This window comes from Balaenoptera musculus, chromosome 2 (assembly GCF_009873245.2).
Source record: "Balaenoptera musculus isolate JJ_BM4_2016_0621 chromosome 2, mBalMus1.pri.v3, whole genome shotgun sequence".
In the NCBI taxonomy this organism is placed as follows: domain Eukaryota; kingdom Metazoa; phylum Chordata; class Mammalia; order Artiodactyla; family Balaenopteridae; genus Balaenoptera; species Balaenoptera musculus.
This window is the reverse complement of record NC_045786.1, coordinates 92231450-92248841: the sequence shown is the minus strand read 5'-3', so window position 1 is coordinate 92248841 and position 17392 is coordinate 92231450. Positions and strand designations below refer to the sequence as shown.

General features: G+C 48.8%; 1 non-coding gene across 1 annotated transcript; it reads right to left on the bottom strand.

The window, feature by feature from the left end:
• Positions 1-350: 350 nt before the first annotated feature.
• Positions 351-476, bottom strand: LOC118891563. The gene has a single exon (XR_005019119.1). It is a non-coding gene; the product is annotated as a U6atac minor spliceosomal RNA (small nuclear RNA).
• Positions 477-17392: the final 16916 nt, after the last annotated feature.

Genomic DNA, 17392 nt, shown 5'->3' with positions numbered 1-17392 from the left:
TTCTACTGTACAGCAAACTGAATCAGCTATACGTATGCATATATTCCCTCTTTTTTGGATTTCCTTCCTGTTTAGGTCACCCCAGAGCATTGAGTAGAGTTCCCTGTGCTACACAGTAGGTTCTCATTAGTTATCTATTTTATACACAGTATCCATAGTGTATATATGTCAATCCCAATCTCCCAATTCATCCCACCACCCCCCTTTCTCCCTTGGTATCCATACACTTGTCCTCTACATCTGTATCTCTATTTCTGCTTTGCAAATAAGATCATCTATACCATTTTTCTACATTCCACATATATGGGTATATGCCCAGTAGTGGGATTGCTGGGTCATATGGTAGTTCTAAAAAACAGTGGTTAGATGCCACAAAGTAGGTGGCAATGCCTTAACCATATGCATGTTGTCAGGCCCGAAGGCCTCTTCCATCCTCGTCAAGGGGAGTGCTAGCTTTCTTTCCTTTCACGCACCACAGCTGTTTTGGACATGACAGACCTCTGAGACGTCCACTAGGCAGGGGAGATGTCAGGATCAGAGTCACCACCATGCTGATGGCCACATGCTAAGGGCCAGCAGTCCTATGAGGAGAGCTCTACAATTACCCCATCTGTACTGGGCACGTCACGTGCACCGCTTCAGATTCCCTCGGCCTCCCCTCTGGTTTGGTACCCCACTGTGGTAACCGGTTTTACAGAGGCCTCGACCAGTGTCACACAAGTGCAGCCAACAGTGTCCCTCTGCATGCCTCTTAAAGCCTCCTGACACCCTGGTGTCGGGGACACCCATGGGACCCACTTGGCATTGACACATGAGCCACCCAGGACTGCAGGGAGTTAACATCCCTGGGGTAACTCCATAAGAGCCAATGTATAAGTGATCCCCCTTTCTTCTGGAAGGTTCTGAAGTACATTTCATAAAGCTTCTCAGAAGGTCCTGCAGGATGGAACAGCAGTCACCCATAGAGGTGGCTAACTGGTTCACACACCTAGGTCAGCAACCCTCTATCTGTGTTTCACTCTTCCTCTCCCTCAGTCCTGCTCCCCGGGTCATGTTCCCAAATAAACTACTCACACTTAAGCCTCTGTCTCAGACCCTGCACTGGGGAGACCCCATGTAGACGGGAGATACCATCTACTGAGGCACAGAGGATTAAGGTCACACAGCTTGTCAGGGTGGAGCAGGGATTAACATCCAAGCAGGGGGTCCTGAGCTGGAACTGCTGTTTCATCCTCTACTCTGTTCCCCATTGCTTCTCAAAGATTCCAACCTCTAGACGGCACTGAAAGTCATACGCCAAGATGGGATCTAAGCAGGCAGAGACTGTAAATAGGAAAGAAGTCCCCATACTATGCTAACACTTCGAGGTCAAGAAGAGGAGGAGCCAGTGAAGGAGCTTGGGAAAGAGCTGCCATCATGGTAGGAGGAAACGACAGCAATTTCTCTACCATGCAAATGCTGTTGAGAGGCAGGATAAGATGACAGGAAACTGACCTTTGGATGTACCAACAAGGAGGTCATTGGTGACTCGGACAAGTGTAGTTTCAACGAAGTGGCAGAGACAAATGCTTGGCTGGAGTGGGCTGAGAGGGAATGGGGGTAAGGATGTGGGGTGGGAGGAAAGGGGCAGGAGCTGGAGAGGGCATAGGGTCAAGGGAGGGTTTGCTTTTAGCATGAGAGAGGTGATAGCACATTTAGCTTCTGAAGGTAACCATCTGGTGGAGAGGGGCAGTTGCACAGCACAGGAAGGAGAAGAAAGATTTGGGGCAAAGTCCTGGAGTGAGTGAAGGGGTTGGAATCTGGTGCACAAGTAGAGGGGCTGGCTGGGAATCCGAGAGGAGGCCATCCATTGTAAGAAAGGAAGGCAGCGGCAAGGGTACAGGTGCAGGCACCTTGGGAGAGCTGATGGTGAGACGACAAGTACTTTTCACATGACTGCATCTGTTTTCTGAGCAAAATAAGGAGCAAGGTCGTTAGCTAACAGCGGGGAAGAAAGAGGAGGTGTTGAGAGTTGGAGAAGAGAGGAGATGTGAAACGCTCATCTGGAAAGTGGGGCAGTGAATCTAGTAGAGAAACACAGTAGGATTACTGGTCAAGCTGAGTGCCCACTTGAGGTTTGTGGTCAGAAAAGTAGAGTGCAACTAGTCAGCGTGGCTGTGAATTTTCCCTGCGGTGTTCAGCTACTCAGCACAGGTGCAGAGTAGGTAGGGCGTTGGGGTTAAGCAGGGTCAAGGTGTGTCGAGGTGTGTCAGGAGAGCCCAACCAAAGGCAAAGGGCCAAGAGAGTGCAGGGCTTGTTCAACGGGGCGATTATTGTTACAGAACACAGACTCAAGCTGGAGAAAGAGGTAAGTGGGTGAATAACGGACTAATGGACAGTGAAAGAGGGTGAGTTCAGCGGAATGGAAGTCCCAGAGGGGACAAAGAATACAATGGAGGTGACAGAGTAAATGAGCTAAAAACACAGGAAGTGGTGATCAGAGACTGGGGGGATCAAAACTGTTGAGTTCAGGCTATGGCCATGGGAGTGGGTGGCAGAGGTGGGAAGAAGACTGGTGCAGAGAGGAGGTCAAAGACCACCAGTGGTAGGTGTTGGGTAGATGTAGACAACATCATCTATGTAGATGTCTTTCCCCGCCCACTGTGTCTGAGATAGCTCCTCATCCCCTGCCACTAATCCTTCAGCTGCCTTTTTCCCTTTCATAGCATCTCTGCCTAATATTTTATGCAGTACTTATTTATATGTTAATTACCCTTGCTCCCGTGAGAATGTAAGAACCTTGAGGGCTGGGACATTTTCTCTCTAGTTTACTTCTACATCCTCAATTCTAAGAATAGTACCTGGCGCATAATAAACGTTCAGAAATATTTGTTGAATGAAAGAATGATTGTTAAGGTCTCAAAAATCATCAAGGAGTGGGGGTGGAGAGGAATATAGTGAGCCAGGCACTAGCACATTCTGGGATTGAGTGGAATGGCCTAGAGTGTGGTAAATGTCTACAACTCGGAAGGGCGGTGGCTGATTTGGTCTGATGGTAATATCTAGCCCTCCTGAAACTCACCTAGATGAGGTAGATTCTTCTGATGCCTTCAAAGCAGATGAAGTTTTAGGGTGAGAAGAAAGGAGAGAAACCATAGCAATCGCCATCAGGAGCAAGGAGGACTACTCCCCACCTCCAGACTCACTGGTATGAGGGATGTGGAAGAAATAGTGACCACAGGAGGCGGCTACAAGGAAGTTAGGTTTTGGGGATCGGGGAGGTTTCCATCAAGAGCAGGAAGGTGAAGGAATGTTCGAAGAGAAGGTTGAGTATAGGGGGAGATTTTGCTGATGATAAACCATGAGTTCCAGAGAGCAAAGTGAAAGGATTTGGGGGATTGATCAGATTAGAGGAATTACAGAGCTTTACCGGAGTAAAAATCTAAGGGATGAGGATGACCATGATTCTCAGACTTCAGGTGGTGACTGAGGACACCAGGGTGCAAGGCATGATGGGATTATCCTGATGGGCTTTCAAGGGAAGATGAGTGCCTTCCCCTCCAGCCTGGGCCCTTGGGTGGTATGTGGCGCTGGGGCAGTGATGTTGGGGTTGGGGGAGGGGAAGTCTTGCCCGACACCAACTGTTCAGAGTGGAAAATGCGGGCAGCATTGGGTACGGGAAGGAAAACTGGGTGGGCACTCAAGAGACAAGAAGGTTGTCCCAAACTTTCCTACAAGCAGTTATGTAACTTTGGGCAAAATGGGCACCATTTTCCTTACCTATAAAAGTGGAGCGGAGAGGAGGTGCCTCCCAGCTCTGTAAATCTTGGTCTCTCTCCTTCTGCTTTCCCTGACCTCCCGTCTCCTCAGCCTCCCCACCACTTAGCCCAGGCTTTATTCTCCTTGGGGCCCTGCTTTACGTTAACCGCACTCCTGCTGTCAGGAGAGCTGGGAGGCAGAGCCAAGCTCCCTTCCTCCTCCCTGGCTCCCAGATGCTCCTTCACTGTCCCACGCCACTCCGACCCTGAGCAACCAGGGAGGTAGGCATGGCCTCCCTTGGGCAGTGAAGTGAACCTCGGGCGTGAATAAGGAGCGGGAACTTCCCACAGGCCATGGGGAGACCCCAGCAGGGACAAGTGACAAAGCCACAGACTGACATGCAGAGGCTCCCCAGGCCTTCTGGAAGGGAGTGAAGCTGGCAGCCCTGGTTCAGGGCTGGGCTCTTTACTATCCGGCAACTCTGGGAGCCTGGGGTTTGGCCCAGAGAAATGACCAGAACGAGGTTTTGGCTGGGGGCTTGATCTGAAGCCCTGGACTAGATGTGGGGGAGGCATATTCTCATCCAGTGTCCCCCAACAGCAAGCGGGATCCTGCCTGACCCGCTGGGCAGGGACAGTAATAACCACCTTGCTGACCTCACTTGTGGGAAAGGTCAAGCAATAAATGCCAACATTCACGAAGCGCTCACCATGCACCAGGCATTAAGTACTCATCACGAGGATCCTTGAAGTTGGCCTCCACTAGGATTCCCCCCTTTAGGGATGAGGTGACAGAGACTCAGAACATCTAAGTAACTCGCCTGAAGACCCGCAGCCAGTAAGCGACAGAGTGAAGATCTTAACCTCTAAACCACAGGGTTTAGTTTCCTCGGCAACCTGTGAAGCAGGTATCATGGTCCATTTTACAAAGATGGAAATGAGCTCAGAGGGGCTGAGTGATTTGCCCAGGGCCACTGGGCTCTCTGGTAGCAGAACCAGGATTTGAACCCAGGCCCGACTCCAGAACCCACCCTCTTCTCACAGGCCCACACAGCACCCCCCAGCATCAGCACAGGGTGGGGGTCTTCAGGCTGCCCTGCCCAAGCCCTCAGCTGTGAAAACAAAGAAGCTGCAGTCTCACCCAGGCAGGTTCTGCAGGGTTGAGGAGGCCGCTAGCCAGACGCTGGCAGGAAGCGTTTTGCTGGGATACATCTCCATCACTCCAGAACTCAGGCAGTTATACCTATCCCTCTTGACACTCACCTGGAAGACGTAGATTTTCTGATGCATAGGAAAAGTCAGACCAGCCCACGTCTCGATCTGCTCTGAGAACTCTGGCTGGTAAGTGGCTATTTACATTCCCAGCTTCTTTAGAGACTCTCTGGAGACTTTGAAGTCATTGTCAGCTGGTAAGGGTTAACCTCATCATTTTTCAGATTGGATAATTGAGGCATGGAAGGGCAGACTCCTTCAGCGAGTGCTTTTCTGGTGTCTTTTATGTGTAACCTGAGGCAGGAGGTGGACACAAGATGTGTCAGGCTACTACTGCTCTCCAGAAGTTGCAAGTTAGGAGCGGGGTGGGGGATTATTGGGCTGCACCCCACAGGCCTGCAAGCCTTGTAGTTGCTAGTTGCCCAGCTTTGAGACCGAAGAAAGAGTCCGGAGACAGTGACAGAGACATCAATGGATTATTGGATAGAGGGATCTTACACAAAGGTTCCTGGAGCGAGACACCCCCACCGTGTGCAGCAGATAGCGGGCAGGACATGGCAGTAGGCTTCGCTACTAGAGGAGAAGAGGTTACCATTTAAGGGGGGGAATTCACATCAGGTGGGCCCATCCGTTACCAGGGACTAATGAAACCCTACAGTTAAGACGATTGTGTAGTCACGTGGGTGAAACAGGGACTGGTCAGCCAGGGGATGTACAGAGAGCAAGGGAACAGCCATCTTGAGTGGCCTGACCACACAGGGTGATGTGCAGGGTCCTACAGCATCCGTTGCCTGATGAATGTGCGCCGATGACGGTGAAGCCACCACGGCTGGCCACGTGGTTCTGGGACCTTAAACCACTCACACTGAAAGTCTGTGGCTTCATCTTGTGGCCACAGTACCAGACTCCACCGCCCATGCCCACCTATAACACATACAATATGTGCTCAATAAATGTTAATTAGCCTCATACAAGGCTCAGGAAAGGCTGTGGGGAGAAAGGAGGTGGTGTTTCACCTGGGCCTTGAAGGGAATTTAGTTGGTACAGAGATGCCGGGAGAGGACCTAGGCTGACCAAACAGCATGAGCAAGGCCACGTGGTCCATTGACGGGAGAGTATAATGTGCGATGAGATTAGGCCATAACTCAGAGTTCCCAGTGGGAACCTGGTTACCACATCGTGGTTTACATTTCTTGTTCTTGAGACTTGGACTTCTCTTAGGCCCAGAACCACATTCTGCTCCACAGGCCTTATCCATGGCATGGAGCTACACCTGCCTAGACAGAAAATCTTTTACAAATTGCCCCCGAGGCACTGGATAGGCTGACGAGGTCACTACTTGATGATCTGGCTCCTCCCATTCATTGTGGTGACCACACTCCGTGCTTTAGAGCTGTCTGCAGTGATGGGAAAGTTCTCCCTCTGTGCTTCCAATACAGTGGCACCAGCCACCTGTGGCTATCAAGCACTTGAAATGTGGCTAGTGATACTGGAGTCTGCATTTTACATTTTATTTAATTTTAATTAATTTAAACAGCCATGCGTGGCTAGTAGTTACTGTATCGGGCAGTGCAGGTGTACATTCTTGCCTGGCCATGGACCGCCAGCTCTATAAGAGACTAACTGTGCCTGGTTTTACTTACAGGCTTCTCCCCAGCACCTACCCAGGGCCTGGAACATGATTGGCACTTCCTTAATGAAAAGTTGCCAGATAAACAAATGAGCCAATTCTCTGTTTCCCTCACTACTCTATAATCTCTTTAGATACTGTCTTTTCTGTGTATGGAAAAAAACCACATAACATAAAATTTTCCATGTTAACCATTTTTAAGTATACAGTGCAGTAGTGTTAATTATATTCACACTGTTGTACAACAAAAGAGTGTGTCACTTTGCGTTCTCAGACCCCAGCACAGCACCTGGCACGTACTCTTAGTAAACATTGGTTGAAGGACCGAAAAGCGCCATGCTTTTGAGAAGCCAGAGCAAAGATTCCAGTGCCACCTCCTACCCCAGCCCCACGCATTCCCTGGGGCTTTGAGGATACCCTGGAGCAAAAGCTCTAGAGCCGCTGGGTTACAAAGAAGTCGACAATCCACTGGGGGTAGGGAATAAATGAACTTTGTTTTTAATTTCTAAAATAAAATGTAACCCACATAATGTAGGGATTGACAGCAGTACATGTATATAATTTATAAATATATGAAAATCTGGGGCTGCTGCCCCTCAATTTTTTGCCGATTGGCTGGAAACCGCTTCTCTAGGTCCCTGATATAGACTGATGTTTCTAATTGATGAACAGGGTCTCTCTCAGCCTCCAGCTACTTTCTTCCCTCAGTTCAGGGGACCCTCAATAAATAGTATTAATAAATAGCAGGTTGCAGGTGGGAGCCTGAGGAAGGCTGGACTAAAGGGAGATTAGCTCTGCTAAGGGCAGTCTGAGGGCTGTGAATGTAATAGGGAAGAACCTTTGTATTCTACTACTAGTTTATCACTGCAGGGATGTTGCCTATAAGCTTAAATTATACCTACTGGCCCATCTCTGGGAACCCTGCCTCCCGGGTAATGAGTGTTAAGCTAGAATACCTTTGTTTAGCTCACAGGAAACATCCCAACCAGACCCACCTGTGAATGGCTGCAGGAAGGAAGAAATTAACACATCCCCTACAGAATCTGGGGAATCCTGACTTTACCTCCTCCCCTTTTAGTATAAAAGAAGCCTGAATTCTATCTCAGGGAAGATGGTTCTTTAGGACATTAGTCTGCCATCTTCTCGGTCTACTGGCTTTCCAAATAAAGTTCCTATTCCTTACCCCAACAGCTCGTCTCTCGATTGATTGGCCTGTTGTGAGGCAAGCAGTAGGAGCTTGGACTCGGTAACATGAATTGGAGCATCGGTCACAAGCATCTGTGTGTTTAAATCATGTCTATTTTTGAGCTCATTCCTAGCAGAAGAGTCAAAATTTACGTTCTGACCCCCAAGTAAATTTTCAGCCTTAGTCATGAAATTGGGGCATCGTCCCCCAGGAGTGCTCAAAAGGAGTTGTGAATCAAGTGTAAGAGAATCCATTTTCTGATCCTCAGTTTTCTATGCTCTCTCTCCTAAAAGCAATCTTCCTAAAAATGCACCTAAGACAAGCCATCCCCTTTCTCATAAAGAGGGCTTTAAGAGAGACAGCTACACCACTCACCCATTTTGACCCCCACTGTGGGCACTGCATTGTGGAGTAGGTATGAGAACTCTCAGGATGGGGTAACAAGTCTTTTTGTAAGTCAGGTGGTTTACACTTCTTTGCTTCCAACAAAATTGAAGGAGATGCTAATCAAACTGTCAGCAGATCATTAAAAACAATACGATAATAATGATATTAGGCATATAACTTGGAAGAAGTTCAAAGAATTGAATGACATTCCTATGTCAAAACTCATTGGTTTCCATATATTTATTTACTTACTTATGTGAACAATGTTTCTCAATGTTTAAATCTATAAAAATAAAACGTGGGAATGAAATAGATGCTGAACCTTCAGTCTAGCAGTAAGTCAAAGTCGTTCACATATAGATGCGCTAATTGGGAAGAAAATGCCCCTGCCACCTCATTAAAAGATATATTTCCAATAAAATTTACTTTTTACGTTTAATAGTTGTTTATCAAATTTTATAATTATTTACATGGCTCTGATCAATCAAGTATTAATCATTGTGACAACAACTAAAACCATAACAAAAATTGTTAGCTAAGGAAGTTTTAACTTAAAATTTTTTATTGATCTATTACTCAATAGAAGATTTTCAATCATAAAAAATACATTATATTAGGATAAAATCTATAACAGGAGTAGAATGGAAATACAAGCTCATGGAGGGAAAGAAACAATGTCAACTTCCAGCTGTTGAAAAATTAGAATCTGTTTCCCTATTTTTTAAATGGATAATGGAGGATATCAAATTGCTATGATATTTAGATTCCACTGGACATTTAAAAGAGATTTTAAATTTTTTGTTTTGAAGTGTCAATATCCATTTTTCTTTGAATTTTCATGACTATAATATAAAATGAAGGGGCTTCCCTGGTGGCACAGTGGTTGAGAATCTGCCTGCCAATGCAGGGGACACGGGTTTGAGCCCTGGTCTGGGAAGATCCCACGTGCCGCGGAGCGGCTGGGCCCGTGAGCCACAGTTACTGAGCCTGCGCGTCTGGAGCCTGTGCTCCATAACGGGAGAGGCCGTGATAGTGAGAGGCCCGCGCACAGCGATGAAGAGTGGCCCCCGCTTGCCGCAACTAGAGAAAGCCCTCGCACAGAAACGAGGACCCAACACAGCCATAAATAAATAAATAAATAAACAAATACTTAAAAAAAAAAAAAAGATCCACACATAATCCTCAAGGTGAAATAAGCATTTCCATTAAAAAAAAAAATCAAATGAAGGCACACGGAAAGTGAAAAAAAATCAATGCTCATAAAATGCTAGAAAGGACATCCTTTGGAACTATTTAAACTCGCAATGAAAAATTTTAAATGCCAACTTAAAAAATACAAGAGGGTATGTAATGTAGACAATTCCTTTAGAGGATTTGAAGGTCACTGTCTGGGAGTTAAGGGTCCAGTGTCTACAGCGCCTGCTCCCACCCCTAAGGTACCGATCGGCCTCTGGAAGTGCATCTGTCTGGCTCTGCCTTTACAGGGAATCTTTGGCGTGGCCCCAAAGAACAAAAAAAAACCTTAAAAAACAAACAAAAACCCCTCCCCAGCATGCCCTGCCCTGGGGCTCTGGAGGCCGCCATCCTGTCCCCCCGGCCCACTGGGCTCAGCCAGCCCTCCGCCCCTCCCTCCCCCTCCGCCCTGCCTGCCGTCCAGGCCACCTCCTCCCAGCCCCCGCTGTCCAGCCCCGGAGTAAATAAACCACCGGGCAGGGACCCAGACAATGGGCCTTGGCGAGGAGTTAATGGGCTGGGCCTCTGGCGTTAGCCGAGTGTGACCGGAGCTGGCAGGGGGCCTGGCCTGGCGCCAGCATCGATTACGACTAGACGGAGCCAAGGCAGACTTGGCACGGGCGGGCCCCACAGCTGGCAGATTCAGTCACCCTGGCCACGAGGGCATGAGGCCTGCCCCGGGGGCCGCTGCCACCAGCTGGCCGGGCTCCAGCCAGCTGCGTCACTGCCAGTGGGGAAGGGCCGCCCGGTGAGCCTCCAGACCCCCGGCCCTGACCTTTGGTCCTGCCCACGGGACTGTCCCTGATAGAGCCTCTTCCAGCCCCAGGCTGCCTCGGAGGCTGCTCTGTGGCCCCAGAGACTGGGGGTGGGGGGTGGAGGTGGAGTGAGGGCTAGGGGATGGGACAGCAGCGAGGCTGAGGACTGAAGGAGGTTGCTCAGCTTGGCTGGCGTCTGTCAGCAGGAAGAGCAGGTGAAGCAGCCCCCCCTTCTGCTCTCCAGATTGAGGCTTTCTTTTCCTGCCCCTCGAAAACCCTGCGGGGCCACTTGGCTCTGCTCCACCTCAGCAGCCCCACCCTGGAGCGGGATGGGAGGGGTGGCAAGGGAGACAACCTGAGGGCTCTCTCTCAAGCCTTGTTGCTACGAAGCTGTTCACACTGCAGTTTACAAGCGGGGCTGAGCTGGGTGGAAGGGAAATTCTTTGCTTTTTTAAGTTGACTTCTAGCTCCCAGACTCCCTTTGGACGCTCCCCCCTGGGCAGTGAAGTATAGTATAACCCTTCATCCCTGTACGTGTCTCCATCTCAGGTTGGCTCCTGAGCCTATTCCGAGGAGATCTGTGGTCTCACAGTCTTGCTGATTTGGCCTGATATCAGGGAGAAGATCATTCCACTGGGCAGAATCCCCAAATTTTAGGGGATGGTTAGTCCATCTCTCCCCTGAGGGTTCCAGAAAAAGAAGCCCAGAGAGAGAAAACACCTGGCTACATGCCCAGAGTGACAGTCCCTGCTTCCTGAGGCCCCAGGTGGAGAGCAAGGAGGTCAGGTCCTGCAACGGCCTAATGGTCCCACATCCTCAGAGCTGCAGGTGCACAGGTGCATCCCAGCCCAGGAGGCAATGATAATCCTGCCCCGCCCGTTACCCAGAGAGGGAGGCTGAAACGGGGAGTGAGAGAGGCATTTGAAACAGACCTCCAGGAGCAGAGGAAAAGCAGCGAGCTCTCATGCCACCTCTAGTTCTCCCTCTAACCCTCAGTTTCCCTCGCTTCCCTCCTCAAGCTCTGGGACCAGATCCGCTACTTTTCCATGAGCTGTTCTCAGATGGGGTTTGATAGTGTAATGACTGACTAGCTGAGAGTGGGTGGGTTGGGATGGGGTGGGGGATGGGAGGAGGATGTGTGATCCACCTAATGACGCCAGCTCTCATAACACTGGGGACGTGCAGCCTCTGAACTGTGAAAGACAGATGCACTGACAAGTAAGAAACAAACTGGTCTGGGACTTCCCTGGTGGCGCAGTGGTTAAGAATCTGCCTGCCAATGCAGGGGACACGGGTTCGATCGCTGGTCCAGGAAGATCCCACATGTTGCGGAGCAACTAAGCCCATGCGCTGCCAACTACTGAAGGCTTCGTGCCCTAGAGCCCACGCTCTGCAACAAGAGAAGCCGCCGCAATGAGAAGCCCGTGCACCTCAACAAAGAGTAGCCCCCGCTCGCCGCAACTAGAGAAAGCCCGTGCGCAGCAACGAAGACCCAGCGCAGCCAAAATATAAAATAAAATAAAAATTCTATAAAAAAAAAAAAGAAACAAACTAGTCTGGACTCGGGATGAGAAATGTCCAGACATTTTGGACAAAGGGAGAAAGAGAGGAATGGTGGGAGAGATGACTTTTCTATAAAAGAAATATGGACATTTGATGGAGAAATAGAAACACATACAATTCTTTTTTTCCCTCAGTACACTTACTTTTTTAATGTCCTTTGAGGACCTACAAAAATCACTTAGGTCGTTTAGGAACATAAAATGTGCTATACATAACTTGGCTCATAAAATTGTCACCTTTGTTATATGGTTTTAGAAATGAGAAGGCCTGTTAAAAAGTTAAAAACGTGTTGTTAATGGAGAGCATTTACTTTTCCCTAACATTTTTTAAAACCAAAAGACTCCTCAGGGAGTTTGATTTTTTTTCACCCTGCCCTTCACCTCTACAGCCTGGACTCATCCTTTTGGCGTCTGTTTACACAAGAGATGGCAGACCTTTCGCTCTGGATAACCTCACACCCAGGGCGGGCTTCATGGGTGTGTGACCCGAGCAGCCACACAGGGCCCCAGACGTGTTCAGAAGGGCCCTGCACTTGGTTTAATAGTCTGTTGTCACCATCTTAAATTTTTTCATCATGTTTTAACAAGGGGCCCGCATTTTCATTTTGCACTGGGTCCCACAAATTACGTAGCAGGTTCTTCTCACAACCCACCAGCCCCCCCGCCTGAGGCCGACGCTGACCTTCCGCATCCAGGTCCCTCATTGCTGGGCCTCATCAGCACAGAATCTCCCCAGGACCCCGGATGGCCTTGCCCTCGCTTAACTCTCCTTCTATGCCGGCCCCTGCATTCCTCCCCGGATCCTCCACTGTCCCCAGACAGCTTATCGGCATCTATGTCTTACAGCCCCCTTTCCTCTGGCTCCGGTGATGCCAGGAACCCGACGGCACTGTGCGCCCGTTTCCAGCCTGGGGTCAGTTTGAGCAACCAGACTTGCTCACCACACCAGCTGGGGCTCCCCTCCAGCAGCATGCCTCGCGCAGAGCGGGTAACCTTCAAAGGGGCCATGCCTTCCTGGTCGCTGCCTTCGCATCCTGATCCAGTCTGATGGTGCTTTTGCAGTCTTCCTGTCAGCTTGGGGGGAGAAGTTCAAAGAGACTCTGTCTTCCTTTCTGGCTTCCTTTCCAGACGGAGCAGCTTTCTCTCGGCGTCTCCCCTGCCCCACCTCTCTCGAGGAAATTGGTGTCTTTCCCGCTCCCTCCCTCCCCCCAAAAGGTTCATTCCTGAGGGTTATCCTGAAAGCAGGTATGGGGAGGGGGGAAGGGGAGAATCTGAAGCACAAGGCAGGTCAGAGGTCAGCCAACACCCTGGCTCGGGGGTCTCTTTGCCAACGCTCTCCTATGGAGTTAGACGCTCGGAGGGTTAGAGAGGAAGAAGGAGGGAAAGCGAGCTCCTGGGGCTAGAAGAACATGAGCACCTATCATAAGAGCACCTGCATCACCATTTCTGAAAGAAGGTGATGAATTGTTCCTAACTTGCTTCTGGACATACTTCCTAGGGGCCAGTGACCAACGGGGGTTTGCCCCACCTGCTGCCTTCCTGCGGGTGAAGCTTTCCAGGGAAGCTATTCACTAGGAAGAACCTTGGATCCCAGGGGTCTTGGAAGGGCCCTCTGAGCCCAGAATGTGTGGCAGGCACTCCCAGCCCCGACTGGGAGTTTCCCGGTTCTCCGGAGGCATACGTGTTGCTCAGCACTGAACCAATCTAACTCCTCCAGAAGACCTAGTATAGTGCTCAGGGAAGTGTGCATGCACAATTAACGTCACGCCTCCATCCCTGCTCTCCCTCTTTCCTCCTCTAACTATTAAGATGGGTCCACAGGACCTGGGGGTAGAAGCGCCTGCCTGCCGTTCCCATGCCAGCCATCACCACTCACTGCAGGAGAGCCCGCCAGGCCCAAGGACAAGCCCAGGGCTCCGAGTCTACCCTTCCAGATCAGCACTGAAGCCAGCTAGATGCAACCTGTGCCCTGTCCCCGAAGCTGGGGACAGGAATATATAAGTAGGACCGTGAGCAGGCCAGGAGACAAGGTGAACAGTAGGCCCAGAATCAGCGGAAACACTCTCTGAAAATCTAAATCCCCAAAGGGTCAAGGGAACTGGTTTCCAGAGAGGCTCCAAAGAATAAGCCTTGTGGAGAAGATTCCAATGGCGGAGGAATATCTACTGGGGCTCTGGAGTAAGAGGGGAGGCACCGTGGGGCGGGAGAAGGACAGAGGAGCACATGAGGGCGCTCAGCAAAAGTTACTTCTCACCCCCCAAAAGGGAAGAGGAGTAAGGGTGGAAGTTTCCTCTAAGCAAGACTGTCAAGCTGCCAGGTAAAAGCAGAAGGGGAAAGAGGTACACAGGGCAGGAAAATCACACCATCAGAATCAAAGTGATTCACTTTGAGCCTGGTGAGGAGGGGAATGGAGTACGGGGTGAAATTTTAGCCACCTTAGTCAATCGTGTGACCCAGTAGTGCCGGGGACTTTCCTCACAGAATTAATGCACATGGACGTGGAATACCCTTTGTGGCCAGAAATGGTTAGCTGTGCACGAATCATGTGCCCTTCCATAGCATGCAGGTGATGCTGGGAAGTGCCCACCCAGCCGGGGACTCTATCCCCAAGTTCCCCTTGCATAAGTGTGGTACCGTGTGACTGGTGCTCACTAATGGGAAATGAATGGAGCCGGCGTGTGTCATTTCCAAGTTGATGTTAAGAAGCAGATGTGCCTTCTTCACCCTCTCTTTCCCCATCTGTAGTGGCTTTTGAAGGTACATGCTGAAGTTGGCTGAGTGACAAGCTAGAAGGAGCCTGGATCCCTGAATCACCCATCAAACACCCACATTAGGCAGCTGCGTGAGTGAGAAATATAAACTTTTTTGTGTTAAGCCTTTGAGATTTGGCCAGGGCCGGGGGCCAGGGGGGGTTGTGTGCTATATAATATAGCAGTTAGCATTCCTAATATCTCTGACCCAGATGTTGCACTTATAGAAATCATCAGAGATGCAAAGATTCAGAGAGCCTAAGAAGAAAAGAGCAAAACCTCAAACGGTTATAATCTCAGTGAACACTGCACCGAGCTCTGAAATATGGGAATGGGAAGTGGGCAGCCGAGGAGAAAAGATAGATTGGGCAACTGCACTGTAGTACAAGTACTAATAGTTGTGATAGGAATAAGGAAGAACAGCAGTTGAGGAGAAAATAAGAAAACGGATCAACAAGGCTGGTGGTTAACAAGTGCGTAAACGGAACCCTCTGTGCAAGCATTTTGAGAGAGGTTGGTGAACAGATCCTGCCATGGAAATACTTTGTTAATTGCAATCAGGGGCACTCAGCATTTTTTCCTAAGAAATCCTTTGACATATGATGAAATTACCAAGGTCTCTTTTACCTTTTATATCTAGATTTCTCCAGCCCAAGTATCCCAACATTAGTGTTTTCATGAATCTGAAGACTTTTCTTCTCTTGCTCATAAGTGATACTTCTCACCATCCTCTCTGGCCCCAGGCAGTGATGGTAGTATTTCTAGAGTAAGTACTGGAAGTTATGTCTGAAATATACTATATTTGTGTATTGTTTTCAAATTGCTTTCACATACAGTTTCAATATTTTGCAGAATTGTAATCCCTACTTCAAACAGAATCTTCCAGACTGGCAACACTCATATACACCAGAGCTGATTTTCAAAGCTCTATCATTTCATTTTTTTGAAATAGTGATCTCAAATGTGGGCAGAAAGTGAAAAAAAGAAAAGAAAAAAATTTCCCCCTTGGTAACTGTGTTAGTCAGGATAGGCTGGGGTATGCTGCAGTAATAAAGTAACTCTGAACACAGTGGACACAAAAAGGCTTCTTTCTTTCTTATGTTATGTGTTCATTCCAGGTTGGCCAGGGGCTCCGCTCCACATAGTCCTCAGGGACCCAGGATGACAAAGGTTACATCATGCTGTAGCTGCACTACCTGGAACAAGAGTCCTCCTCAATCACTGGAGCAAGGGAAGAGAATAAAAAATGGCTCACGCATATTTTCTATCCCCACCTGGAGGTGACACAGCATTTCTGCTTCTATTTCACTGCTCAGAAATTGTCACATGGCCCCCCTAATACGCAGGACTGAATACAGTTTTTAGTGAGCACCGCTGTCTTTGCCATAATTACTATGTCTTCTCCCATGCCGTCTGCCATTTCCTCTCTGGGACTGCCTGTTTTCTATTCATCTTTACGTACACACGATAATCTAACTTTCTGAGATTGCACTAAGACAGGGACAGCAAACATGTACTGTCGTGTCCTCCGCCCATGCCCAGTAGACAGTGCTGATTGCTCGTAGCACTCTTTTCTGCCACGTCCACATGTAGCATCAGAATCCTTCCCAACACAGGTGGCTGCCACTTTCTCAGTATCATCACTAGAGATGAAATTTATCCGCCACTCCCAGTCTATGGAATTTCACTGACCCCTAGGACAGAGAACTTGGTTTCCTTGGCTCCACCTCCATTACTTTCTTTTTTTTTTTTTTTTTTTTTTTTTTTTTTTTTTTTTTAAATTTAATTAATTTATTTATTTTTGGCTGTGTTGGGTCTTCGTTTCTGTGCGAGGGCTTTCTCTAGTTGCGGCGAGCGGGGGCCACTCTTCATCTCGGTGCGCGGGCCTCTCACCATCGCGGCCTCTCTTGTTGCGGAGCACAGGCTCCAGACGCGCAGGCTCAGCAATTGTGGCTCACGGGCTTAATTGCTCCGCGGCATGTGGGATCTTCCCAGACCAGGGCTCGAACCCGTGTCCCCTGCATTGGCAGGCAGACTCTCAACCACTGCGCCACCAGGGAAGCCCCTCCATTACTTTCTTTGGGGATGGACATGAGACCAACAGACACTTGATCACTGCTGTTATCTATACTGTTTACAAATACCTAATCTGGGGCCTCCAGTGTTACCAGCAATTTCAGGCTCTGGTATTTTCCCTTCAACTTCTACCACTTTGATCAGGGTAAGAACAATCAAAGGAAACTTGACTTCCTTCACAGCTAACATGGGCTAACACAAAGACTGAACGAAAAGAAACCTTTAGGGAAAAACAGAAATGCAAGTCCTTCTGACCCAGAACTTTGAAATGGATCAGTCCAGACCTCCTCTCCAGAAGCCTCTAAAGCTTCACAAGTCACTCCCCTAAACCAAGGAAGGGAATCTTTCTTTCCTATCATCAGTGACATGGAGCAAAGAGAACATCTTTCATTAAAAAATTATAAGTTAAAAAAGAAAGATAATATCCCTTTCCTTAAGAGTTTAAAAAAGTAGGATCACAGTAAGAAAATCCAGAATGTCCTTTCTCTCAGCCGTTAAAACTCTGCTCACCATTTTCTGTTTCTTGCAAGCTTTATCCCGAGCCCCTGGGGTCTCTGGTAAGAGACACTTTAGAAAATAGAGAAGTTGGGGCAGGCTGCTGGCTTCCTTGTGTTTTGGGGGTTTTTTTTGTTTTGTTTTTTGTTTCCCTCTAAGTCATTTCCCAAAACTTCTTAAAGTCCTCACGTTATACAAAGTGAAGATTTGTTCTCTTACACCATTAGTGGAGAAGTCTCTCCGGACAGAAGTTTCACTACTGTTGCTGTTTGGAATTGGCTCAGCAGACGTAAACAGGGTCATCCGGGGCCAAAGAGGGTGGGTGTTTAGTTTTAAAGCTCTGGGGTTAAGAGTGAAAGCATGTGACTC